This window comes from Manis javanica, chromosome 7 (assembly GCF_040802235.1).
Source record: "Manis javanica isolate MJ-LG chromosome 7, MJ_LKY, whole genome shotgun sequence".
Classification (NCBI taxonomy): domain Eukaryota; kingdom Metazoa; phylum Chordata; class Mammalia; order Pholidota; family Manidae; genus Manis; species Manis javanica.
In genome coordinates, this window is record NC_133162.1 from 36550687 (window position 1) to 36563305 (window position 12619).

Consider the following 12619-nt stretch of genomic DNA (forward strand, 5'->3'; position numbering starts at 1 on the left):
AGTGAGTTCACACTGGAGAGAAAACATCAAATTCCAATCAATTAAACCTAGGAAATGGAAAACATTGTAGACTACTTTGACACAGGGCAGGGCAAACATTGGAAAGACTGGCTGAGTCTTTTACACTTCATCCAGATGTTCTGTAACCCAAAATGTTGGCCAAGAGAAAATTTTAAAGCAGCTTAAAGAAAAAAGAAGTTTTGGACTCAAAACACCTGCCAGGGTTTATTATAAGGTGCAGAGTACTATGAGGATTTAAATGAAGAGATGATCACATTAAATTCTGTGTGGCATGAATGGTTAGAAGACTGCTGCACAGGCAGCATTTGGATGCTCATTGAAGGACTTTACAATGTTATGAGCATGGTAGCAAAGCGGGAGATTTCCAACAATTCACTCAGAAATACAAGAACAATGAAGGCTCCATTTCGGAACCAGAGAGCATTCCATTTGGCTGAACTTCACTGGTATATATAATTGTTAGGAATCACAGAGGTAAGATGGAAGCAGTTACGGGAAGCACTGAATCAACTATCCAAGGCATTATAAAGAAACTTCCTCCATAGAGTGGGTATTATGTCTAAGCCACATCTAGGCAAAGAGCTTTCATTTTGAATACCAGCTCCCATGAATGGTAGAGAAGGACCAGAATGGTTTGCTGAGAAGTCTCAGGCCATGTCTCTGCACAGTAGAAAACATACTGTGATCAATTAAGGATGTCTTCCATGGTCCCTAAAAGAAGTAGTGTAGATTCCCCAGGGGTTAGCTATGTCACATCCATGGGCTGTGTAGTGTTTTAAGATTCTGAGATTCTGGATTCCAAGATTCCATGCACTCTGAAAAGCATGTGTTTTGGCTAAAGGCCTCATTTATTTTTTTGTTCTCAAGGTCAGTTTCCAGTTTTATTTTGTGGAATATAATAGCCATACAGTTGATTTGGTCTTAAGTATCTTAACTCGCTGAAATATTCTGTTAAAAGAACAAAAGTTTAAAAGAGAGGGAAAAAAAGTTTGAAAAAGGCCAATGTCAGTTGAATAAATTATCTGAAAAACGCCTGTAGTTTCCTTTTTCTCTGAGTTTACTGTATATATTGCACTATCTTCAGCAAGTGGTCTAGAAAAAGAAAAAGGAATCATGCTGCCTAGTAGCCACTCCATTTATTCTACTTGTCACTGAAAAGAAACCGCTTAACACAGGCTCCAGGGCTCACCTTTTCTAAACAGAAGCTGCAAAGAAAAAAAAGCAAAGGAGACATTTATTTCCAAACAAAGGATGCGTTGGTTCTCTTCTTAGCTGCCAATAAAAAGAAGCCTATTTTTCAGTTAACAGCTCAGTCCTTCGGGTATCAGAAGTGTAGAAACAATGAAGTCTACAAAATGTGGGTGAAATTGTGTGCCTGGGTATCCTTTCAACCATTCAAATTCAAAATAGCAAGACACAGGCTTTCGTCCTCATGTTTTCCTTGAGCGGTGTTCAGTTCTTTCAGCATTGTTATACGATCATTAAAGTGTCTACCTAGCAAAGTCAAAATAATAATAGCATTTCAAGTCATGCCAACAGAAAACCTCAGCCTTTCCCATCCATCCCTCATCACCCACACTGCTCCCCACCCTCACTTTCAGCTTCAGCACAGAACAATGGGCAATACAGAATACCCTTGGGACAACCCATGGGACCTCAGACATGAAAGAACCTACACAAGTCCAGTTACCTGAATGCAGGAATCACGGACCCTCAGGGCCCGTCTAAACAGTGTGGGGAGCAGAGTAACCTTTCCACTTAGAAGGCTGCTTCACCATACTGGAGGCCTGATGGAGACCCTGCCATTGACTCAGAATCTCATGTTTATTAAAAACACATACTGAACATGTACAGTAAGTTTGATGCCGTGCTGCAAAGGTGAAACATGAGATCATGTGTGTTCCGAGATTGAGGAGCTCCCAGTGTAATGGAGGAGGTGGGAACCCACAACTAAAATAGCTCAGGGCTAGGTGACAAGGGCTACCTCTGTGCCTGGGCATCCTCATGGGTTCTTTCAGAGCAGGAAGCCCAGAGCCTGGGCAGGTATTTTGAAAGTGAATGCTAAGTCCCAGGAACTCAAAAATCAGATTGGGAGGTCAGACCTTTAAATCACTGCTGTAGAAACACCCTCAATATCCAAACTGAAGGATTGGAATTTCATCTAAATGATGGTATGTTGCAGTTTTTAAATATTTTAAGTTTCACATATATCTTTACGCACCTTTGTGTATATGTTGTGTGTATATATACATGTGTGTCAATATATACACACATACACATATATTTTTCTAATGAACATGAAAAATGTTCAAGAATATAAGGAAAAATTATGAGGATAAAAACTGTATATATATATATATATATATATATATATATATATATATATATATATAGCAATATTGTTTTCAGTCATCTCAAACTATCAGTAGTAATGCTGTGAGGTAGAAATGCCTGGGGGCCCTTACCTGGGCCTGTACCACTTGTGGTAAGCCCCACAGACATTTCCCCTTCAGGATCAAGTGTTTTGGCTGGACTCGTCCTTATGATTATTATGATTTCAAGACACTCACAGCAATAACTCAGGAAACTTTGAAAAATTAAGGCTTATTACTTACATACCCTGGTAGGTACACAGCACACAGGGGGCCACACAGCTGGATCTCAGGTGTAGAGAGAGGGGAAGACCATGCACCTGCAGCTCTGCCTTTATTGTGATCAAGGGTGAGGTGCCTGTTTTGAGGGTTTGCTCTTTATTGGTGAATTTAAAACATAAGATTTGTCATTTAAAGCAACCGTTAAGGAAAAGCAAGCAATTAATGTTATGAAGATCTACTAGAGCTTTTTAAAAGGGGACTTGATGGGGTGGGAGTGGGGGCGGGAGGACAAGGCACTTGGCTCTTTGTGTAGCTGTTGTGTAGCTGTTTACTGTAGTAGAATGTGTTTACTAGACACGGATGTTTTTGAAGAAGATGCCTGGACAGCCAAAAGCTTACTGTCAGGCAAATGCATTACAATCAGAAAAGCTGTTAGGTATCAACACTGCAAATATGATCCCAATGATCAATTTCTAGCAAGGCACTTATAACCCAGCTGGCTGTGCCCTTCCCCACGTTTCTATAGTTGACTCACCTGCTGTCATCCTGCCACAGCCTGGGGCGGTCCACAACCTAACCAGTTTCCATTCCGCAGCCTCCAGACACCATGTTATGCCCCTTGTTTTACCCTAGACATGAAATTAACACCCGTTCTTCACAGCAGCCCAAAGACATCCATTCACACAGTGCAACAAACGCCTTCCTTCCCTGGTTCATCCAACTTCCCCCACCTCTGAATCCCTTTAGCAGGAGCGCACCCAGCCCCACTCCGTCCTGTACCAAGAGACAAGATGTTCTAGGTTGGCACTAGAAAATGTATCAGTTTATTTTTCTCAAAAGAGAAGAACTAAGAATTTCACCCCGAAGAGGAATTCTGATGCCAGCTGTTGCTTTAATTTTTTTTTTAATCAACTCATTACACATTAAGATGCTAACGGAGGAATTCCAGAGTTCAGAGACATGCACATTTTTTTCTTTGTGGTTTTCTGCACTTCTTCACATTTTCTGTATATTCTTTATCAAATAAGAAACACCACAGAAAAAATGGTCTTTCTGTTTAAGGCTCTCACTTTTGAAGAAGGTGCGGAGGTCCGCGCGCGGGCGTTAGGCCAATGGGCGGGCCTCCACCGGCGGCTCCGAGGCGCCGGTGAGACGGCCAAGCACGCCCCCTAGTGGGACCGCCGTGTGGCGCCTTCCACTCGCTGGTGTCTGCCAAGCTGCCCTTGCAAAGGTCTCCCCACCCACCACTTCAAAAGCCAGTGAATGACCTTTTCTCGGCCCCATCCTTCTCGGCTTGCCGCGGCCGACAAGCTAGGGAAGTGGCGGTGGCATTCTGGGTGTACAAGACGGAAAGGGTCTGGATGTTGGCCCAGGAAGGGGCCGGGGGCCTGGAGTGTGCAGCAGCGGGGAGCCCCTGCTAACGGACTGCAGTAACCCCGCGACTGTGTTACCCTCCGCCTAAGGTGCGCAGTGGCCTGTGCGCGCGACTGCTCCTCACCGCAGCTGCTTAATTCCTTAGACAGAACAGTCTGCCTATTTGGGGCTGCAGATTAAAAGGTCTTGTTTCAGTTTGTGTGTTTCCTAAATATTTATTTACCTTGCGGCATTAATCCTTTTCAGGATTCACCAGCGCTCACACACCGCTGTTTACTCAAGCAAGCAACGCCCCCCACCAGGGGCCCGAGGAGCCTCAAAGCAGTCGGGATTAGGGGAGTACACACTGCAGCTGGGCTGGGGGAATGTGAGCCCTGCTTTGGGGAGATATCCCCTCAAATCACCCCCACACCCCAGTACCACCCTCCACGTGGCTTCCCTCTGGCTGCCGTGATTAACCTCAAGGGTTGCCTCGTCTTTGCCGTCTATGCTCTTTTCTCCCTCCACAAAGCCTCTTAAGACTGCTCTCTGGAATCTTAGTTTGCTCCAAACCTCTGCTCCAACTGCGAGTGGGGTAGGGTTTACCCAGTGCTGGTCCCTGAACAGCCCTTGAACTTCCCGGCCTCTGGGCCTCCACTCTCTCCAGGCTCTGACCTCCCCTGGCACCAGCCACAGGAAAGACCTCCTGCTCTCCTTCCTCTGCAGACCTCAAGTCACCCCTCTTTCACATTGCCTTCCATTGTTCTAAGGCTGGTCACTGGTGATTTCCTGATGAAATTTCCATCTCCCAGTTCGTCTGCCCAGTGGCACCTTCTCTCAGCTCCCCTACCCCAGTGGCCTTTGGCTCCCGGAACCTTTTCCTTCTAGCAAATCCCTCCAGGAATTGCTGTCCACCCGCAGCAACTATTGTTACTGGCATAATAGCATTATTTTTGCGAGATTATTATGTGCTAATAGCCATGTTGTTGAGATGCTTTTCATAAATTGTCTCCACCATTTCACAACCTAGGAGCCAAGACAGGCAGGTGAAGGGCTCACATTCCTGTCCACACCTCAGGGGACCTGAGCTTTTCTGAAGAATCTTCCTCACACTTTTCTAGGCACCCCCACCAGCCCCTGGGACCTGACAGAATGCAAAGGGTAGGGTCAACGAGGAGCCAAGGAGCTCTTGAACCTGCGGGGTCTTCCCAGGGCTGCTGGCCAGATCCTGATTCCAGAAGGGCTGCCTGGTGAGCAAATCCTTCCCACTGCCCAGAGCAATATTTCTTTTGCAGGCTGGTGTGAAAGTGGGCCATGAGAATGGTGCCAGCATGCTGTTTGGGGAGATTCAAATTGCTTATTTTGCCAGGGGTCCCACAAGAATGTTTGCCTGGGGCCTGCACAGCCTCAAGGTGGTTTTGAATCTGAGGCAAAGGCAAGTGTAGTTATGATTTTCCATTTTATAGATAAGAAAACTGAAGCTTAAGGAAGTTAACATATTTCCCCAAAGTCTCCCACAGCAGTTGAGATTTGAATATAATTCTGACTTCAGAGCCCAGGCTTTTAGCCTCACATGACATCCTTCCAGTATTTGCCCTCTCTCACTCTCTTTTTCCCTCTCTCCAATGTTCTCTTCCAAAATACTCCTAAGGGTAGAGGTGGTGTGCTGGATCCCTGCAGATTTCCCCACTCTGCCTAGCACAGTGTTTCATACATGGTAGCTCAGTAACCACAGTGCTTGATTGAAAAGGGTAACATTTCCCTACAATCAAAGGCAACACAGCAAGATTTCCTGATCTCCAAGAGTCCCAGCTGCTCTAGGAAGGGAGCAGCTACTAGGTCAATGGAGGCCTGCATAGAGATGCTGAAATGCTCCCAGATACTGGAAACCTCCTAATAGGTCTGAGATGAGCGAGATAGAGGGAAGAGAGGGGGGTGCCACAGAGCCTCACCCTTCCAGGGAGCTCCTTGGAGCAGTACCTTGTCTCAAGGAACTAGGAAGGCCCTTGGACAGAGTGGAGCTCTGGCCCTGAAACACCACACATCCTCTCTCTGAGCTTGTCCTGGGAGCAGAGGAGGAGGCGGCAGACGGAAGCTGCCTTCTCACTGCAGGTACAGCTTCGGCCATATGACCACAAGATCGTGTTGGGAATAGAAGAAAGGCTAGGACGCCCTTATTGGGTTCTAACCCTGGAGATTTATTTTGTATTTCAATTTTATTTTCCATACCTAGGCAAAGTAAATTCTTCTAATTGATCAGTTTCACTAAATTGCAACAAGTTTTAAAAGTTATTTTCATTGGCTTTTTAAAGTGAACAGCTTATTGTTTTTCAATGAGCTCCCTCACTGACAGCTTTCAGTAAATGCAACTGGCTTTATAGCCCTAATAAAATCAGTGTTTCCCAGGTCATTCCAGCCTGAGTCAAAACAAGGGTCACCCTAAGAGAAACCAAACCCTTTTTCTCTAGCTCCATTTCCACCCCAATAGCAGAATCCAGCTCTGCCCTAGCCCAGCCTTTCTCCAGGGGGTAGATACTTCCAGGAGCTCCACGGAGTATTCACGGGGTTTCTGCTCCCTACCCCACATGCCATGACAACGTTCCTGCACTCATTCCTCCAAAGCCCCAGCCAGACCTGATGTGGGTGCTCTGGTCCTTGGCCAGGCCACCTGCTCCCCAAGGAACTAGGTGAAGGTTTGCATTGACTCCCCACACGTAACCATTACCACATATGGAAACCATTGTGACAGAGGAGCATTAACTACTCAGTTAATGGCTCTTGTAAATCCTGAATTTTTCTGGTATGTAATCATATGCAAAAGAAGCAACAAGGCAGGTTGTTGAATCTTATATTACCAGTGTTTATTACATGCCTGCTTTGCCTTCTGAAGTTGGGATTGAAGTGAGATAGAGAACAAAGTCTGGCAATGGTGATGGAGCTGGTGGTAACATCAGCCAGTATTCATTATGCTCTTCCCTAGGCCAGGCAATGTGCTTGGCGTGGAGTTGTTATCAAAAACATTTGGGTCAAATTTTCTTCTTTATGAATGCATTAAATAACAAGATCTCTAATAGCAGGCCCAATAATTACCATAATTCTAAAGCAGCTGGAAGGATAAATGATATTTTGAGAAGCCTGCAGTAACAGCAATGTAATGTAATGTGACTGTCTCTCTGATGGCTGTTGCTGACAGTCGCAGCTCTGCTCATACTACTGGAACCTGAAGGAAATGCTAAATATCAGCCAGAGGTTGATGAAAAGAAAGAGGTTAGTTTCCTTCCCACCCAAGTTTACAGACCACATGAATTTTCTCCATGGAGCTCTTGTCTGTGGGCCCCCTCCTCTAGGCAGACACTGAGCCAAGATTTCTCTTTCTCCCAGGTGATGCTTTCATAAATAATCTGTTTTTCTCTTAGAAATATAGTCCGTATTGGAGAATCACTGGCAGTCAGCTCATTTTCTTGTCATCTGGAGAGCAAAGCTATTGTGCCAGAGGCACTGGACAGGAGGCTTCACCTCCTCTACACGGGAGAGACGGCCGCCCACCCAACCTGCTCAGCTGTCCTATCCCACAGTGCGTCCTGAGAGACACTAGTCTGGTGCAATACTCCACTCTGTGGCCGATAGCGTTTAGGAAATGCTACATCAGCTCTCTCCCTTTCAGAAATCCACAGTGCATTTTAGCATCGTAGAGGCTCTGCAAAGCCATTCAAAGTGGTTTACCTAACCCAGACATGACCTGACCACGGAACTGCCCTCCCCACTTTCTTCCCGTGGCTAACTACTAGTGTAACAGAACATAGAACACACCTTGGGAAAAACTGATTTGTTTAGTGTTCAAAGTACCACAAGACAACTCCCCAACCGACCGAAACAAACTGGCTCCAAATTAAGCACATGGGCTTTTCTTAAGACAAATCCAGAACTAGCTCCAGGAAAAAAAGAAACTGTGTGCCTGGGTGGTTTTGTTATGTGCAGAAATACACACAGACAGTTTCATGAAAGCCATGCTCCTTCCTGTTTGCCATGAGGGAGTTTCACAGTCAACTTCCACCTGGTGAGTAAAGACCCTTCTCAATCCCCACTAAACTGTGATAATCAGAGTGGTTTTCAATATAACTTTGGTGGTCTGATTTATTAATTAGCACCCTTGTTTCAAGTAACAGAATCCACTGTAGTCTACTTAAGCGTAAGGACACCAGAAGGTAAAAGGTATCTCACAAAACCCTAAGATAGGAATGCAACCAAACCCCTTTCTTTCTCCCTCCCTCCCTGTGTTCCTCACTGGCTTTCTGTGTCTCTTGATTCTTCGTTCTCTCTTGATCTCTCTCCAGTATGTTTTTGCATTAACACAAGTGCTCACATTTTCTATCCTTCCTCCACTGAACCACTGCCCAAGCCACCTCCTGCCTTCCAGACTGGCTTCCTCTGATTTTCCAGTCCAAATGGCAGTGAAAAGTGGCTATTGTGAGCTCCTGCGGCAAGTCAGAAGTACATTTACAAGAAGAGAGACTGAACTCTGCCCGGTATGACTTGGGTCAGGTGTCCCCCTGGCCAGCCAGGGGCCACCCTATGAGATTGTGAGAGTGGATGAGGATGGCAAGCAGTTCCCACAAACAGGGGCCAGGGATAGGGGAAGTAGGATAAAGGCTAGGCAACCTGTATCTATTACATCTGAAAGATTGCTTAAACAAAGCAAAGATGTACTTGGTTGATCACACAAAGAAATAAAACGTTATTCATCCCATTTCTGTTAACCTAAATGTAGCTTCAGGTTAGAGTTAGAAATCAGTATACATGAAAAATAACGTGTTCATTTCCTCTTCTGCACTAAACACAGGGACAAAGGCATCTTAGAAACAAAATCAGCAGGATACATGAGAAGGAATTACTCACATGCAATTAATAATCATTAATAATAAATAACCATTCCACCTACACACTAGGATTCTACCTTTATTGTTAATAAGCTAAAAACCCAAGGGTTACATATTTTTCTGCGTGTACTTCTTTAGTTTCTTTTCAAGCATTCTAAAATTATCCTCAAATTAGCCTTCAGTGTGAGCATGAGCCACAGGGGAGATTCTTATTCTGTCATAACCCTTCACGACACAATCCCAATGCACCCCAGACATACATCCCCCATTTTCCCATGCCCACCTATGTGCCAGCCACATAGAACATCTTGCCTCTCCCAGATGGATGGGACATACTTATGCCAAAAACCATTCATTGTTTATCTGAAATCCAAGTTTAACTGGGTACACTCTGTTTTTATTTACTAAATCTGGCAACCTTTGTGCTCCTTTTGTCACATTATCCTATACTTGAGGAGGCACTCCACCAGTCCGCTGCCCTTGGCAAACTCAGCCTTCAAGAATCACCTCAAACACCCTTTTCTCTATAAATCCTCCCCCATTTTCCTCAAATAGTTAAACCATCCTATGATATTTTCTCAAATATCTATTGAAGACTTACAAGAGTGAAGTGGCTATTTGTCTCTCCCACGGACCAAGACCTCTTCCAAGGGCACTACCAGGTCTGGGTATCTTTGTATCTTCATGCCTGGTATGTAGTAGGTGCTTAATAAATGTTTGTTCAAGGGATGAATCAGTGAATTCTTTTGTAAATGAACTACTGCTGTTACCTATTTATTAACAGCCCTCCTGCTCCTGTTGCCCCTCACCACAGTGACTCATCTGCTTAGAGCAGTATTTTCAAACCTCAAGCCATTTTTTAGTAGGAACTAAAATCAATTTGGTGGGTAAAAACCAGCATTGAACAGAACAGAATGAGGTAGAGCAGAGAGAGGTAGAGGGTAGTAGAATGGCGTGGAAAATAGAGTGCAGCACACATAGTAAGGCTAAATCTTATTTTGTCAAACTGAAGTCTCAGGGGTGTATGTACATGCGTGTTCCCCACAAGTGTGCATATATACCGGGCTACAGTGTAAAATGTATTCCTCACTGTTAACTTATGGTCAGAATAGTGTGAAAGCCACTACCTTAGTAGAAACAACAGTATGAGCTGTGAGTCCGTCAATATTTTTTGTGATTTTTGGTGCCCTTTTCAAGTGACTTCAATGGCTCCCCATTTCCTACATTCAAGGCCTTCTATAAGCTGGCCCCAACCTATTGCTTGCCCCTTTTTACCCACAACTAACTCCATATACCATCCACCCCAGATAAATGGCCTACTGCTTGCCCATTCCACCCCCCAAATGGGCAAAATACATTCTTTGCTTCATAAATTGTGTTCACCTTCTTCCAGTCAGCCCACTACCCCTGCCATCCCTACTGGCCCCTCTCCTGTTTTTTTTTTTTTGTAATAGAATTAACCCCTGCTTCATGGCATTCAATCCAAAGTGAACTCCTGCTTCCCTAACTTGCCACAAAATTACCTAAAACACACCAAATCCTAGAACAGGTTCTTTCTAATACCCCCTTACTGAGAAGCCCCTCAGGTCCTTAATGATGTGCTTTCTCCTCTGCTGCAAGAATGAACGCACTGACACAACTGTTGACATGTTCCTGGTGGCCTTGGGCTAGAAGGCATGGACACTGGCTCATGGTAGAATACACACCTAATGTTCTCTGTGAAATATCATTAGGATTTTTGTACCACCAGATGCTGCCTTGTTTTTCACATAGAGAAAATTACCTAGATTGTGTGGCAAATGTTGTTTGCACACAGTAAGACATTGGTTATGTACATAGTCTAGGTTACGACAGGTGTCAGCTTTGCACAGGGTGTCAGGCCAACTGCAACCTAAAAGTTCTTTTAACTGGCCATTCTCACAGTCACACTGTGGGGAAAATGGAAGTTTCTATGGCCAGGATCCTCACCTGACCCTAAACTACTCAATGATGTAACTGGCCTGCTGCTAGGCTACTGCTTCCCCACCCACAGGCAATAAGCCATTATTGACCAAGTCGCTATATAAAGAGCTCTGTCCAGTGCTCTGGGCAAAGGCAGAGAAGGAGGAGGATTACAGACCTGCAGACTGTTGGATGCAGACGTAATTCTAGTGCTCAGCCTATTGCTGGAAAAACACGCTAGCAATAAACCCTTTTACTTCAAGAATGTTCCATTGTCATTCCTTGGTCTCACTGAATCCATACTGAACTTTCTGGGGGCTGAAACCCATTGGCAAGACACACACAAAGGACAACCATCTCAAATTCTAGCTCCATGACTCATGACTGATGTCAATAAGCCACAGAAAAGTCAAACAACAAAATGCAGTTTGGGGGATTTGGGGAAACTACTTTGAAGCCTTGTGGAGTGAGATGCAGTATATAAATATAATTCAAAAGAATAACGTTACACATTTGGGTTACACTATCGATTTCAAAGTTCTTTGACATAAATCGCTTTCTGGTACTATCCAATCCCACCAGTCATGACTAAAAGTAGTTTACTGAAAATTTGTGTTTATTGTGAAAAGAATGCATATAAATCCAGGAGGCAAATGTTTACCTTTTCCAAAAATTCCTTAGTGTAGTTCACAAATGCTGAAAATCAATTTGTAAGCACATATGTAATCTCATATAAATTCTACATTTCCTTCAGTATCTCCTCTCAATAGTCAATTGTATAGCAGGGGCTGAAAAAATAAATTGACACACAGTTAAAAATCAAGTACAAAGGGTCTACTACATATATCTCCCTGTTTGATCTTCAGAGCAAATGTTTCCTGTAAAATAGCATTAAGATTTTGTACCTAGCATTAGAACTTTTACATGAGAAAACTAAAATTAAGCAACATTTCTGTAATGTTCAAAATTATATATCTCAAAATTCGTATGTTGAAGTCCTAATCCTCCATGTGACTATATTTGGGGATAGTGCCTTTATGGAGGTAATTAGGTTGAAAAAGGTCATATCAGTGGGGCCCTATCCCAACAGGACTGCTCTTTTTCAGAAGAGGAAGAGACACCACATACTTCTCTCTGCATGGGCCATGGAAGGAGGCCAGGTGAGGACACAGTGAGCAGGCAGCTGTGTGTGAGCCAGAGGAGAGGCCTCGCCACAGACCAACCTGCTGACACCCTCGTCTTGGACTTCCAGCCTCCAGAACTGTGAGAAAATTAATTTCTGTTGCTTTAGCCCCCAGTCATTGGTATTCCATTTGGCAGTCCAGGCATCCAAATTCCAAAGTCAAAAAGAAAATGGTGAAGATGAGATTTAAAGTAAGATCTCTGGACACCAAGTTTCATATTATTTCTAAGAGGTAAACACTGTGCAAAAGTGTTTACTATCATTTTGAACCCACCCCAGAAGCAGGAATGAGAGCTCATAGCTCAAGGGTCTACCAGTAGTCACCTTACAGCATACACCATCAAGGGTAACCAAGGAGGATAAAAAGACATTCTCATCACTCAGAAAACTCCAAAGGTTTAGAGGCTACCTCCCAGGAGCCAGAGACAAAAGCCAGACCTCATTCTGGGGCAAGGCCAAGTTCTTCACTACACTTCCTTCATATTCTAATGACAGATATGCCTTTGTAACAAAAGCAGTTACAATGAAAAACAAAAATACTTTGAGAGAATTCTGGCTGCCAGACACTGTCTCCTTATTTTTGTCTAATCAACACAACTCTGCAAGTTGGTATCATTAGTCCCATTTTACAGATGAGAACATTGAGGCTC

General features: G+C 44.1%; 1 protein-coding gene across 4 annotated transcripts in view; it reads right to left on the reverse strand.

Moving 5' to 3' along the window:
* LOC118971520 (uncharacterized) overlaps nucleotides 1-12619 on the reverse strand; it is a 304795-nt gene that overhangs the window by 216333 nt on the left and 75843 nt on the right. The window lies entirely within an intron of this gene.